At 38.1% G+C, this 12111-nt stretch overlaps 1 protein-coding gene across 1 annotated transcript in view; it reads right to left on the reverse strand.

Annotated features, from left to right (window-relative positions):
- The window catches only part of ADCY3 (adenylate cyclase 3), a 126275-nt gene that overhangs the window by 32674 nt on the left and 81490 nt on the right, over window positions 1-12111 (reverse strand). The gene's annotated exons all lie outside the window — the stretch shown is intronic.

Consider the following 12111-nt stretch of genomic DNA (forward strand, 5'->3'; position numbering starts at 1 on the left):
AGAATGGAAAGTGTATGGAGGGGACTAATGTATAGTCCACCTCAACAGACCATGAAAGGAATGGATGAGGTAGTATTGATTCATTTAAGTAGCACAGCATACAGAATGCTGGACTTGGAGTCAGGAAAATAGGAGTTCAAATCCTCCCTTGGGCAGTTCTCCACTGTATTACTGTGGGCAAGCCATCTAACCACCTCAGTACTTTGATCTGCAAAATGGGAATAATAAAAGCTCTTATTTCCCAGGGTAGTTGTGAGGATTAAATAAGAGAACATAATGGAAAGCACTTTTCCAGCCTATGTAAATGCTGGTTATTATATTATTACCATGGCTATTATGACCCTGACATTCCACTTCCTATCTAGAGTTCTGCTCTCTGGTCTGGAGCCTTTCTCATCTCATTCCATGTTCATATTTACAATTTAATGTAGCAGAAAACTACTCACAACCATAAGCTTCCCAGTTGTACCTATATGGGTGAAATCTGGATAAAAGGGGCAAAGCCAAGTTGAGGCATATGAGTTAGGGCACTAAAGAAGGAGAAATGTATGTTAAAGTAACTAAGCATCTTAAAGAAACATTTGACCTCACACCCATCAGACTGGCACAGATGCCCCCCACCAACTCTCTGATGAAGATGCCTAACAATTGTTGAGGGGCTCATGTGGGATGTGAACATGAGTGCACTCTTGGTTGAGGGGTGAACTTAATGCCACCACCCCACCACCCCACCTCCCAAATCACTAAAATCGTTCTGCTTCCTCTTGGAGCCCACTGCTGCTTAAACGAAGAAGGAAAGGATCCATACACACATGTTTATAGCAGCTCTTTTTGTTACAAAAAAAAAACCAGAAACAAAGTCAGTGCCCAACAGCTGAGAAAGGACTGAACATATTATGGTATATGAATGTAATAAAATGTTGTTGAACTATAAGAAATGAAGAAAAGAAAAAATGGAGAGAAGCACATGAAGACTTGTAAGAACTTATACAGAGGGAAGTGATTAGAATCCGAGCACAGTTTACATGATCATCATGGTAATAAAAAGGAAAAGAATTTTGAACACTCTAGAACCTTAATTAATACAATGACCAGGCACAACCACCAGAAGACTGGTGACAAAACACACCACCAACCTCTGAGCAGAGGGGTGATGGGCTAGAGAGAGGGAATGACATTTACAGATGTAGCTCATATGTTGATTTGTTTTGCCTGACTATATTTATGGGTTGCAAGGGAGAGCTTCTATATAAGGGATGAGTTGTTAGTAGGTAATGAGAATGATGCAGGAAAGAAAGGAAGGAAGGAAGGAAGGAAGGAAGTCAGGAAGGAAGTCAGAAAGGAAGGGAAAAAAAAGAAAGGAAAGGAAAGGAGGGAAAAAAGCTTTGATGAAATGTTTAAAAATACACAGAAGAGAGCAGAAGGAAATTCAGAAAAGGGACACAGGCAAGCAAGGCAGTTTTGTTACTGTCCCTCAGTTACATGATTCCTCTACATCTATCCAAATCCTCCTTGTCCTTTCAAGTCCAGCTTTAGTCCCAACTCTTCCTTGAAACCTTCCGTGAACATGTAATACCTTAAAATGGTACATAAGAGAAGTTCATAGTTTCCTATACAATCTGTTATTTGTTTATTGAAATACTTATGTTTGTTGCTTGTGAAATTCATGATGATCCTTCTTTCCCAAAGAAATGCACAGAAGAGTAGGTTCAGACTTTTTAGGGAAGCTATTGAACATAGAGACTCCTTGTATCTGACAGTTCCTCCTTTAAGCCCCTCTGGTTAGCTTCTCATCTTCTTGGTCATATGAAAAACCAGTAATAAGGCTCATTGATTACAAATGGAAATAATGAGAAAGAGTATCCCTCAGATCCTCCATGGAAGAACTAAAAAGAAGAAACTAATATCTGCCTAGTTGTGAAAAAATCAGAAATACTCTGGTACGGTTCCCTAAATGTTAATTGTTACCTGATTATCTCTCTGTTCCCACACTCATTACTAGGTAAGGAATTTTTTCAGCCACAGCAACTTATGAAGACCATTTGATTAAGCTGGTTGTAATCTGTACCAGCAGAGCATGCACCAACCCCAATGGAACTATCTTTTGGAGACTTTAAACACCACCATCTCTAATAAAATGAAAACTACCTTTTCATTTTAAAGAGAGATCTATTTTTCAGTTTTGTCTTTGAAGGGAAGAGAGGAGATAACGAAAGGAAATAAGCATTCATATAACCTCTACTATGTGCTAGGCATTTCACAAATATTGCCTCTTTGATCCTCACAACATTTGTTAAAGCATATAACTGCAAAACACTGAAGTGGGCATTAGTGGAAATTCAAGTATATACATGTTGTATGGCCCCAGCAATATGGATGCTGATTGAGGGCAGACAGGTAAGATGAACTCTTGTTGGAGGAGCCACTCCTTTTCAATGACATTTAAAAGAGCAAAAGACTGCTTTCAGACCTTTTTTGGACTTTTGCTTTTTTGCTTATTTTATTTTATTTTGGTATTCAAAGGGCAGGTCAGAGTATACAAGAGGAAGATTTACAATAAAAAGGCACGCCAGGGGGAATGTTGTAGGGAAACAGCCATACTAAGTAAATAACTACACATCTGCTTCTACTGTGTGCTTCTACAGGAGCTTTCACTGCCCTGACTGCTTTTATCCACTAACAAGAATACTGTTCTTGAGTCACATTGGCATGGATCTTGTCTTCCACAGGCTTCTGCAGGAACTCAGGTCTCTGGTTTCTGCCACGTCCGTAGAAAGCTATGGACAAGCGCTCATAACTCTCAGGAGGCCGTGAGACAGGAACAAACAAAATGATATATGAGATTGGATGAAGGAAATATCATTTCTAACTAGGAATTCTTCATGTTGAAAGCAGCAATTATCCTACTCCAGAAATCTTATAATAGAATTAAAAGAAATAATGAGACAGATTTCCATAAACCAGATGCAGAAATCCACCTTATTTCTTTAATGTCATCTCTTTTGGGGATTCTACAGACTTTCAGAGTTAGAAGAGACATTAGTGGCCAGCTAGTCTGACTCATGCTGGAAGAATTCTAACAACACACCCAACAAATAATTATTGAAACTCTGCTTAAAAGCTTCTATTGGGGGAAACTCACTACCTGATGAAACCATTCATTCTACTTTGGGGTAGCTCTCATATTAAGCAAGTTTTCCCTTGTATCAAGCCTAAATGTGCCCTTTGCAACTCTGTACCCATTGCTGTTCATTTCGCCCTCTGGAGTCAGTAAGAAGTGAAATCCCTTGTAAACATGACAATCCTTCAGACACTAGAAAAAAGATATGGGGGGCAGAGCCAAGATGGCAGTTTAGAAAGATGCATATATTCTAGCTCTTCCCGCACAGCCCACAAAAAACCTGTAAAAAATGACTCTCAACAAATTCTAGAGCAGCAGAAGCCACAGAACAACAGAGTGAAAGAAGTTCCAACCAAAGGTAACCTGGAAGGCTGACAGGAAAGGTCTATCTCACAGGATGCTGAACAGAGCAGAGTCTAGTCGTGGCCACAGGGCACTGGGAGGAACAGGACCTGAACAGTCCTCTGGGGCAGAATTTCCAGCAGAGAGGGTCCCAGATCCCACAACCCACAAGCGACAAAGAAAGCTCCCAAGGTCAGTGTGGGAGGGCTTTCCTAGCTGGGAGAAAGGGGAACAGGATTCCCCTAGCACTGGCCTCAGGCAGCAACAGCAGCAACAGCAGCGAGCAGCAGGTAACTACACAGAAGTAGCCTGGGTTCATTGTCCAGGCAGCTCAGCTTAAAGCCTCTGGCAGAATTGAGCAGCTGATCTGAACCTCAGCCCTCAGTGGTGGCCCCGCCCCCAAACAAAGCCCCTGGGGGAGTTGAGCAGCTGATCTGAATCTCATCCTTGAGCACTAGAACACTCCTCTTGATAAAGGATTCAGAAGTCAAGTAACTGGCTGGGAAAATGCCTAAAAAAGGGAAAAAAAATAAGACCATAGAAAGTTACTTTCTTGGTGAACAGATGTCTCCTTCCATCCTTTTGGATGAGGAAGAACATGGCATATTGTCAGAGGAAGTCAAGGCCTCTGCCTCCAGTACCTCCAAAATGAATATGAAATGGGTTCAGGCCATAGAAAAGCTTGAAAAGCATGTCAGCAGCCTGCTAGAGGAGAACCAAAAATATTCTGAGGAAAATAACTCCTTTAAAAAGAGGCTGATTTAATTGGAAAAAGAGATTCAAAAAGCCAATGAGGAGAAGGAGGCTTTAAAAAGCAGAATTAGCCAAATGGAAAAGAAGGTTCAAAAGCTCACTGAACAAAATAGTTCTTTAAAAGAAAGAATTGAGTTCAGGGAAGCTAATGACTATGAAATAAACCAAGAAATTAGAAAAAAAACCCAAAAGTTTGAAAAAATAGAAGATAATGTGAAACATATCATTGGAAAAAAATCAACTGACTTGGAAAATAGATCCAGGAGAGACAATTTAAAAATAATGGGACTATCTGAAAGCCATGATCAAAAAAGAGCCTAGACATTATCTTTCATGAAATTATCAAGGAAAACTGCCCTGATATTTTAGAACCAGAGGGCAAAATAAATATTGAACGAATCCACTAATGACCTCCTGAAAGAGACCCAAAAAAAGAAACTCCTAGGAATATTGTGGCCAAATTCCAGAGTTCCCAGGTTGAGAAAATATTGCAAGCAGTTAGAAAGAAACAATTCAAGTATTGTGGAAATACAATCAGGATAACACAGGATCTGGCAACTTCTACATTAAGGGATTGAAGGGCTTAGAATAGGATATTCCAGAAGTCAAAGGAACTGGGATTAAAACCAAGAATCACCTACCCAGTAAAACTGAGTATAATACTTCAAAGGAATAAATGGTCATTCAATGATATAGAGGACTTTCAAGCATTCATGATGAAAAGACCAGAACTGAATAGAAAATTTGACTTTCAAACACAAGAATCAAGAAAAGCATGAAAAGGTAAACAAGAAAGAGAAACCATAAAAGACTTTCTAAAGCTGAGCTGTTTACATTCCTACATGGAAAGATAATATTTGTAACTCTTGAGACTTTTCTCAGTATTTGGGTAGGTGGAGGGATTATACGCACACACACACACACACACACACACACACACAGAGTACAGGTTAAGTTGAATCAGAAGAGATGATATCCATAAAAAAATAAATAAAATAAAAATTAAGGGGTGAGGGAGGAAAATACTGGGAGGAGGAAGGGAGAGATGTAATGGGGCAGGCTATAACTCATAAAAGAGATAAGAAAAATCTTGTTCAACGGAGGAGAAAAGGGAGAAGGTGAGAGGAGAAAAGTGAAGCTTACTCTCTTCACATATGGCTTAAGGAGGGAATAACATGCTCACTAAATTTGGTATGAAAATATCTTACACTATAGGAAAGTAGAGGAGGAGGGGACAAGTGGGATGAGGGGGATGATAGAAGGGAGGGCAAATGGGAGAAGGGAGTAAGTAGAAGTAACACTTTTGGGAAGGGACAAGGTCAAATGAGAGAATAAAAAAGGTGGGGGACAGGATAGGATAGAGGTTAATATAGTTAGTATTATACAACATGATTATTATGGAAGTCTTTTGAAAAATGACACATATGTAGCCTGTATTGAATTGCTTGCCTTCTTAGTGAGGATAGGGAGGGAGGGAGGGAGGGAGAGAAGTTGGAATTCAAAGTATTAGAAACAACTGTTGAGAATTATTATTGCATATAACTGGGAAATAAGAAATACAGGTAATGGGGTATAGAAATTTATCTTGCCCCACAAGAAAAGAGAGAAGATGGGGATAAGGGAAGGGTGGGGTGTGATAGAAGGGAGGGTACACTGAGGGAAGAGGTAATCAGAATGCAAAGTATTATGGGGTGGGGGGAGGGGAGAGATGGGGAGAAAAATTGGAACTCAAAATTTTTTGGAAATGAATGTTGAAATCTAAAAATAAATAAATAAATCCAAAAAAAAAAAAAAAGATGCGATGCCCCTCTTCCCTAAGTCTTCTCATCTCTAAGTGAAATACACTCAGTTCATTCAACCATTTCTCTTCATGCCCTTTGCTAACCTCACTGACTTCCTTTGACTCACTTGGTTCCACACACGACAGTCCATCTCCTATATCCATGCCTTTGCCCCAACTGCCCCTCAAGCCTCAATAGCACTCTTTCCTCGCTCCTACTGCTCTCTTTCAAGACTCAGTTCAAGCATTAAAACTTTCCTGATTCCCACAGCTGCTAGTGCACTTCCCTCTAGGAGCATTCTGGTAAATGTTTAACAACCAGCTCTCCAAAAAAAAAAGTACACATGATACACTTGTAAGTTTAATCTGTATTATTAACCTTTTCCCCATCACTTCTTGAGACAATCAGTAAAACAATAAATCTGACTGTAGCATTTGTTGATTTCCAAGTATAAATGTTCATACTGAAAATTTAGCAACTGATCCTCCCATGTCTGAATAAGCTATTTTCACATACCCTTGACCCCTTCCTAAAACTACTTTGTATTCATTTTGTATGTTACATATGTGTATGTATATATATATATATATGTATATTCATGTTGTCTTCCCCATCAGAACATAAGCTTTTGAGGACAGGTAACATTCCACTATTGTCCTTGTATTCCCAGTGTTTAAGACAATGTCTGGCATACTGTGAGGGTTTAATAAATGTTCATTGATTTATTAATAGTGGTGATACAGTGGATGAAATGGAAATGTGTGGAAGATTGGTCTGAAAGAATCCACATGCACCAGATATTGCATGTACAGTAGCTATTTCATAATCTCCACGTCCTAAAGAAGTTAAATTCTCTCTTTCTGTTGCTGCCTTTCTTATTTCTGCAAGTTGACCTTTTAGAAACTGTTGTTATTCAGTTGTGTCTGACTCTTCATGATCTCATTTGGAATTTTCTTGACAAAGACACTGGAGTGCTTTGCTATTTCCTTCTCCAGCTCATTTTACAAATGAGGAAACTGAGGCAAACAAGGGTAAGTGACTTGTCCACAGTCACATAGCTAGTAAGCGTCTGAGGCTGGATTCAAACTCAGGTCTCCCTGATTTCAGGTCCAGCGTGCTCTATCTACTGAGCCGTGTATGAGGAGGTGTTAAAAGTTTAAAGTTTAAAGAAGGGATTGAAGCCACTTCTTTCCTACTGGTAAAACAAAAACTATTAAGCCATTCTGGGTCAGTGTTCAGTGGAGTGGAAGGACCATGATGACTACCTAAGTGAATCTTCAGGAGCAAGGTAAGAAGAAAGACTGATTTAGAAAATGGAGGTTACTATAGGCTAGGGTACTGTGAGAGGGAACAAGATGTTCTGAGTGAAACAAGCTACACTGGAGGTAACACAGAGAAGAAGCAAGTTCTCAGAATCTGAACACAGGGTTCAAGTGGCCTTGCAGATTGGGGGAATAAAAGAAAGTTGACCAAATGAGGAAGTGAGTTACCAGTTTACCAGCATATCTGTCTCTTTTGTGTCTTTCATTATATGAAGTATCTACTTATGTAAGTTTCCAGTCTAGCTCTTGGCCTGACCCACTCTAATGCACTTAACTAACACCCACCAGCAGTGCTGCAGCAGAGTGGAGACTAGCAAAAGTGAGATGGGGCTACACAGGATTGATAGTTATGGACTGTCTGCTATCAGGATGGGGGCAGGGGGGCGAGGAGTTGTTCCACATGGAAGTCAATTCTAAGTGGTACATTCATTAATCACTTGCTGGGTACTGGGGATACAAAAACAAGAAGGAAATAGTCTACTCTCCAGGCATTTACATTCTGCTAAGGAGATACAACATATAGATAAAGTTAAATAAATAAGCAAATTCTAGGTGATTTTAGGATGTAGAGAATATAGAAGTGTGGAGATCAGGAAAGGTTTTCTATAAGAAGTGGCACCTTATAGGAGCCTTGAAGGAAACTAGGGATTCTAGGGGGCAGATGGGAGGAAGAAGAACAATCCAGGCATGGAGGACAGTTTGTACAAAGGCACAGAGATGGGAGATGACATCTGAGAAGCTAAAATGGGACGCAATTTTCCAGAGCAGATGCCTACAAGGTGTAAAGCAAGTCATACCAGTTAGTATTTATTAAGCATATACTGTGTAACAGGCACCACCTGCACTGCATTGTACTTAATGTTATAGCTACCAAGACAAAAAATGGAAGAATCAGTGTATTCTAAGAACAAGGTGTTTGGTTGCTATGCCCACTGTTGACTTACACTGGTCATGTGGTTCATCTTGCATTTCTGAAGAGGACCAATGACATCATGGAATGATATCTTGACTCAAGTGTGATTTGGATTTAAGTGAGGCAGGGTTAGATTCTTCTTTCAAATAATGATAAGAGCTGACATTATCATTATTTGAAAGAAGAATCCATAACCCTATAAAGTACCCTAAAACAGGAAAGAAGAGAGGTACAATATGGACCTCTTAGCTTAATACTAACCATAAAAAGTAGGAAGATGGTGAAAATGGAGGAGGGATGGTGAGGGGAATGGACAATGTGACATTATTAAAAGAAGTTTGTGATTTGTATCTCCTGTGCTCATCAGCCTCCCTGCCCTCATCCGGTGGCAGTATGAGTCCTACTTCAGGAAATACCACTCAGAGAAGGTTAACCCATAAGGTGAAAAGGCAAAAAAACTTCCATCACAACAACAGACAAATGAGCCCTCCCTGTTCTCTAGGCTCATCCAAGGGGCATTATGGCTAACAAACTGGGGCACCAAACCACGAATCATTATAGCAATGTGGATCTGTGAGTTTGTGGGCTTATTTCATGACATGATCCTCTCTTGGCAATCTTCTCTCCTGTAGTCCCTTGGTCCCACCTATAACACTTAGATGTGCTTCCGAAATGATGAATGGAATCTATTTGATTCAGATATAGTCAAGAAGCATTAATTAAGTCATACTACAAGCCAGGCACAGAGCCCTCAACAAGCTTATACTCACTGCTTTCAGTCCAGAGAGGGTAAGGTGGTCAGACAACTGGTTAGAAAGAGATTACAAGGGACCCTTTTCTGGCACTAAGTGCAGGACTCTGTTACGTTGCCCATACACAGTTCTGGACCACAGTCCTAGGGCAAAGAGGAGCACTAGTTCTTGTGACTGCAGAGTGCAAGAGACCTGGCCTCAGTTCCAGGGCCAAAAGAGTGCAAACAATTATGGCTTTGGAGAAACAAAGTCCTTTCCTGAGTAAAGACCAGAAGACAAGCCAGAAGAGCATCTCTTCCTGGATTGCCCCACCCTGAGGAACTTAAAGCTAGAACTAGCTCTGCAAATAGTAACACGAAAAATCTGAAGCTTGGGATGGTGCCCCCTCCACACTGGCTGCAAAATCCAACTTCAGCAAAAAGTTAACAGACAAGAAATAGGCTGGGAAATGAGCAAACAGAAAAAAAAAAAAAAAAGAACTGGACCATAGAAAGTTACTACGGTGACAGGGAAGATCAAAACACAAACTCAGAAGAAGAACAATGTCAAGATAGCTACATGCAAAGCCTCAAAGAAAATTACGAATTGGTCTCACACTAAAAAAAAATTCCTAGAAGAGCTAAAAAAAATTTTAAAAAATAAAGAGAGGTAAAGGAAAAATTGGGAAAAGAAAGGAAAGTAAAGCAAGAAAATAATGAAGAAGTTAATAGTTTGGTAAAAGAGGCATAAAAAAATAGTGAAGAAAATAACACCCTCAAAAGCAGAATTGGCCAAACTGAAAAAGAGGTGCAGAATCTCAATGAAGATAATAATTCCTTAAAAATTAAGACTTGGGTAAGTGGAAGCTAATGACTTTATGAGACATCAAGAAACAATGAAACAAACTTAAAAGAATGAAGACATAGAAGGAAATGTGAAATATTTTATTAGAAAAACAACTGACGTGGAAAATAGATTGAGGAGACATCATTTAAGAATTGCTAAACTACCTGAAAGCCATGATAAAAAAGAACCTAGACATCATATTTTAAGAAATTATCAAGGAAAACTGTACTGATATCCTAGAATAAGAAGGTAAAATAGAAACTGAAAGAATCCATTGATTCTCTTGAAAGAGATCACAAAATTAAAATTCCCAGGAATATTATAGCCAAATTCCAGAGCTCCCAAATCAAGGAGAAAATATTGCAAGCAGTCAGAAAGAAACAATTCAAATATCCTGAAGCTATAGTCAGGATTACACAAGATTTAGCAGCTTCCTCATTAAAGAAGTAGAAGAGTTGGAATATGATATAATGGTCATTATTTTCTTAATGAATATTGATGCAAAAAATTTTAAGTAAAACATTAGCAAGGAGATCATAACAATATTATCACAAAGATCATACAATATGTCCAGGTGAGATTTATAGCAGGAATGCAAGGCTGGTTCAGTATTAAGAAAACTACTAGTATAATTGATCATATCAATAAAAAAACAACAAAAATCACGTTTGTCTCAATAGAGGCAGAAGAAGCTTTTGACAAAATATAATATTCATTCCTATTAAAAACACTAGAAAGCATAGGAATAAATTGAGCTTTCCTTAAAATGTTAAATATTATCTATCTAAACCATTAGCAAACATTATTTGTAATGGGGATAAGTTAGAACCCTTCCCAATAAGACCAGGGGGGAAGACAGAATGCCCATTATCCCCACTATTATTCATTATTGTACTAGAAATGCTAGTTATAGCAATAAGAGAAGACAAAAAAGATAAAGGAATTGGAATAGGCAATGAGGAAATAAAATGATCACTCTTTGCATACAATATGATGTATACACAGAGAATCAACTAAAAAATTAGTGAAAAAATTAATAATTTCAGCAAAGTTGCAGAGTATAAAATAAGCCCATATAAATCAGCATTTCTATACATTACTAATAAAGTCCAGCAGCAAGTGATGGAAAGAGAAATTCCATTTAAAATAATTACAGACAATATAAAATACTCTCAAGACAAACCCAGAAACCACATGAACACAATTACAAAATGCTTTTTACATATAAATCTAAACAACTGGAGAAATATTAATTACTCATGGGTGAGTCAAACCAATGTAATAAAAATGACAATTCTACCTAAATTAATTTAATCATTCAGTGCCTTACCAATAAAACTACCAAAAATATTTTATAGGTCTAGAAAAAACAATAACAACATTCATCTGGAAAAATGAATATCAAGGGAATCAATTTAAAAAATATGAAGGAAGGTGGACTAGCAGAACAATATCTCAAATGGTTTTACAAAGCAGTAATCAAATCTGGTACTGGCTAAGAAATGGAGTGGGGGATCAGTGGAATAGACTGGGTACACAATACACAGTAGTAAATGACTACAATAATCTATTGTTTGATAAACCCAGAGATCTAAGCTTTTAGAACAAGAGCTGACTATTTGACAAAAATTGCTGGGAAAATTGGAAAGTAGTTTAGAAGCAACTAAGTTTAGACACACACTATATACCAGGATAAGATCAAAATTGGGTACATGATTTAGACATAAAAGATGATATTAGGCAAATTAGAGGAGCATAAAGAATTCTGACAGATCTATGGATAAGGAAAGAATTTATGACCAAACAACATATCAACAACAAATAGCAGTATCACAGAAAGTGAAATGGATAATTTTGGTTACATAAAATTAAAAAGTTTTTTGAATATACAAAACCAATGTAGCCAAGATTAGAAGTAAAGCAGGAAAATGGAGGGAAAAATATACAACAAGTTTCTCTGATAAATGCCTCATTTCTAAAATATATAGAGAACTGATCAAAATTATAAGAATATGCATCATTCCCCAATTGATAAGGGGCATGAATAGGGCATTTTCAGAAGAAGAAATCAAGCTATTTATAGTCATATGAAAAAGTGCTCTAAATCACTACTGATTAGAGAAATGCAAATTAAAAGAACTCTGAGATTAATTAAAACAACTCAGATTGGCTAATATGACAGAAAAGGAAAATAACAAATGGAGGGGATGTGGAAAAATTGAGACATTAATGCACTGTTGAGGAGCTGTGAACTGGTCCAAACATTCTGGAGAGGAATTTGGAACTATGCCCAAAGGGTTAT

Source organism: Notamacropus eugenii, chromosome 1 (genome assembly GCF_028372415.1).
Source record: "Notamacropus eugenii isolate mMacEug1 chromosome 1, mMacEug1.pri_v2, whole genome shotgun sequence".
In the NCBI taxonomy this organism is placed as follows: Eukaryota; Metazoa; Chordata; class Mammalia; order Diprotodontia; family Macropodidae; genus Notamacropus; species Notamacropus eugenii.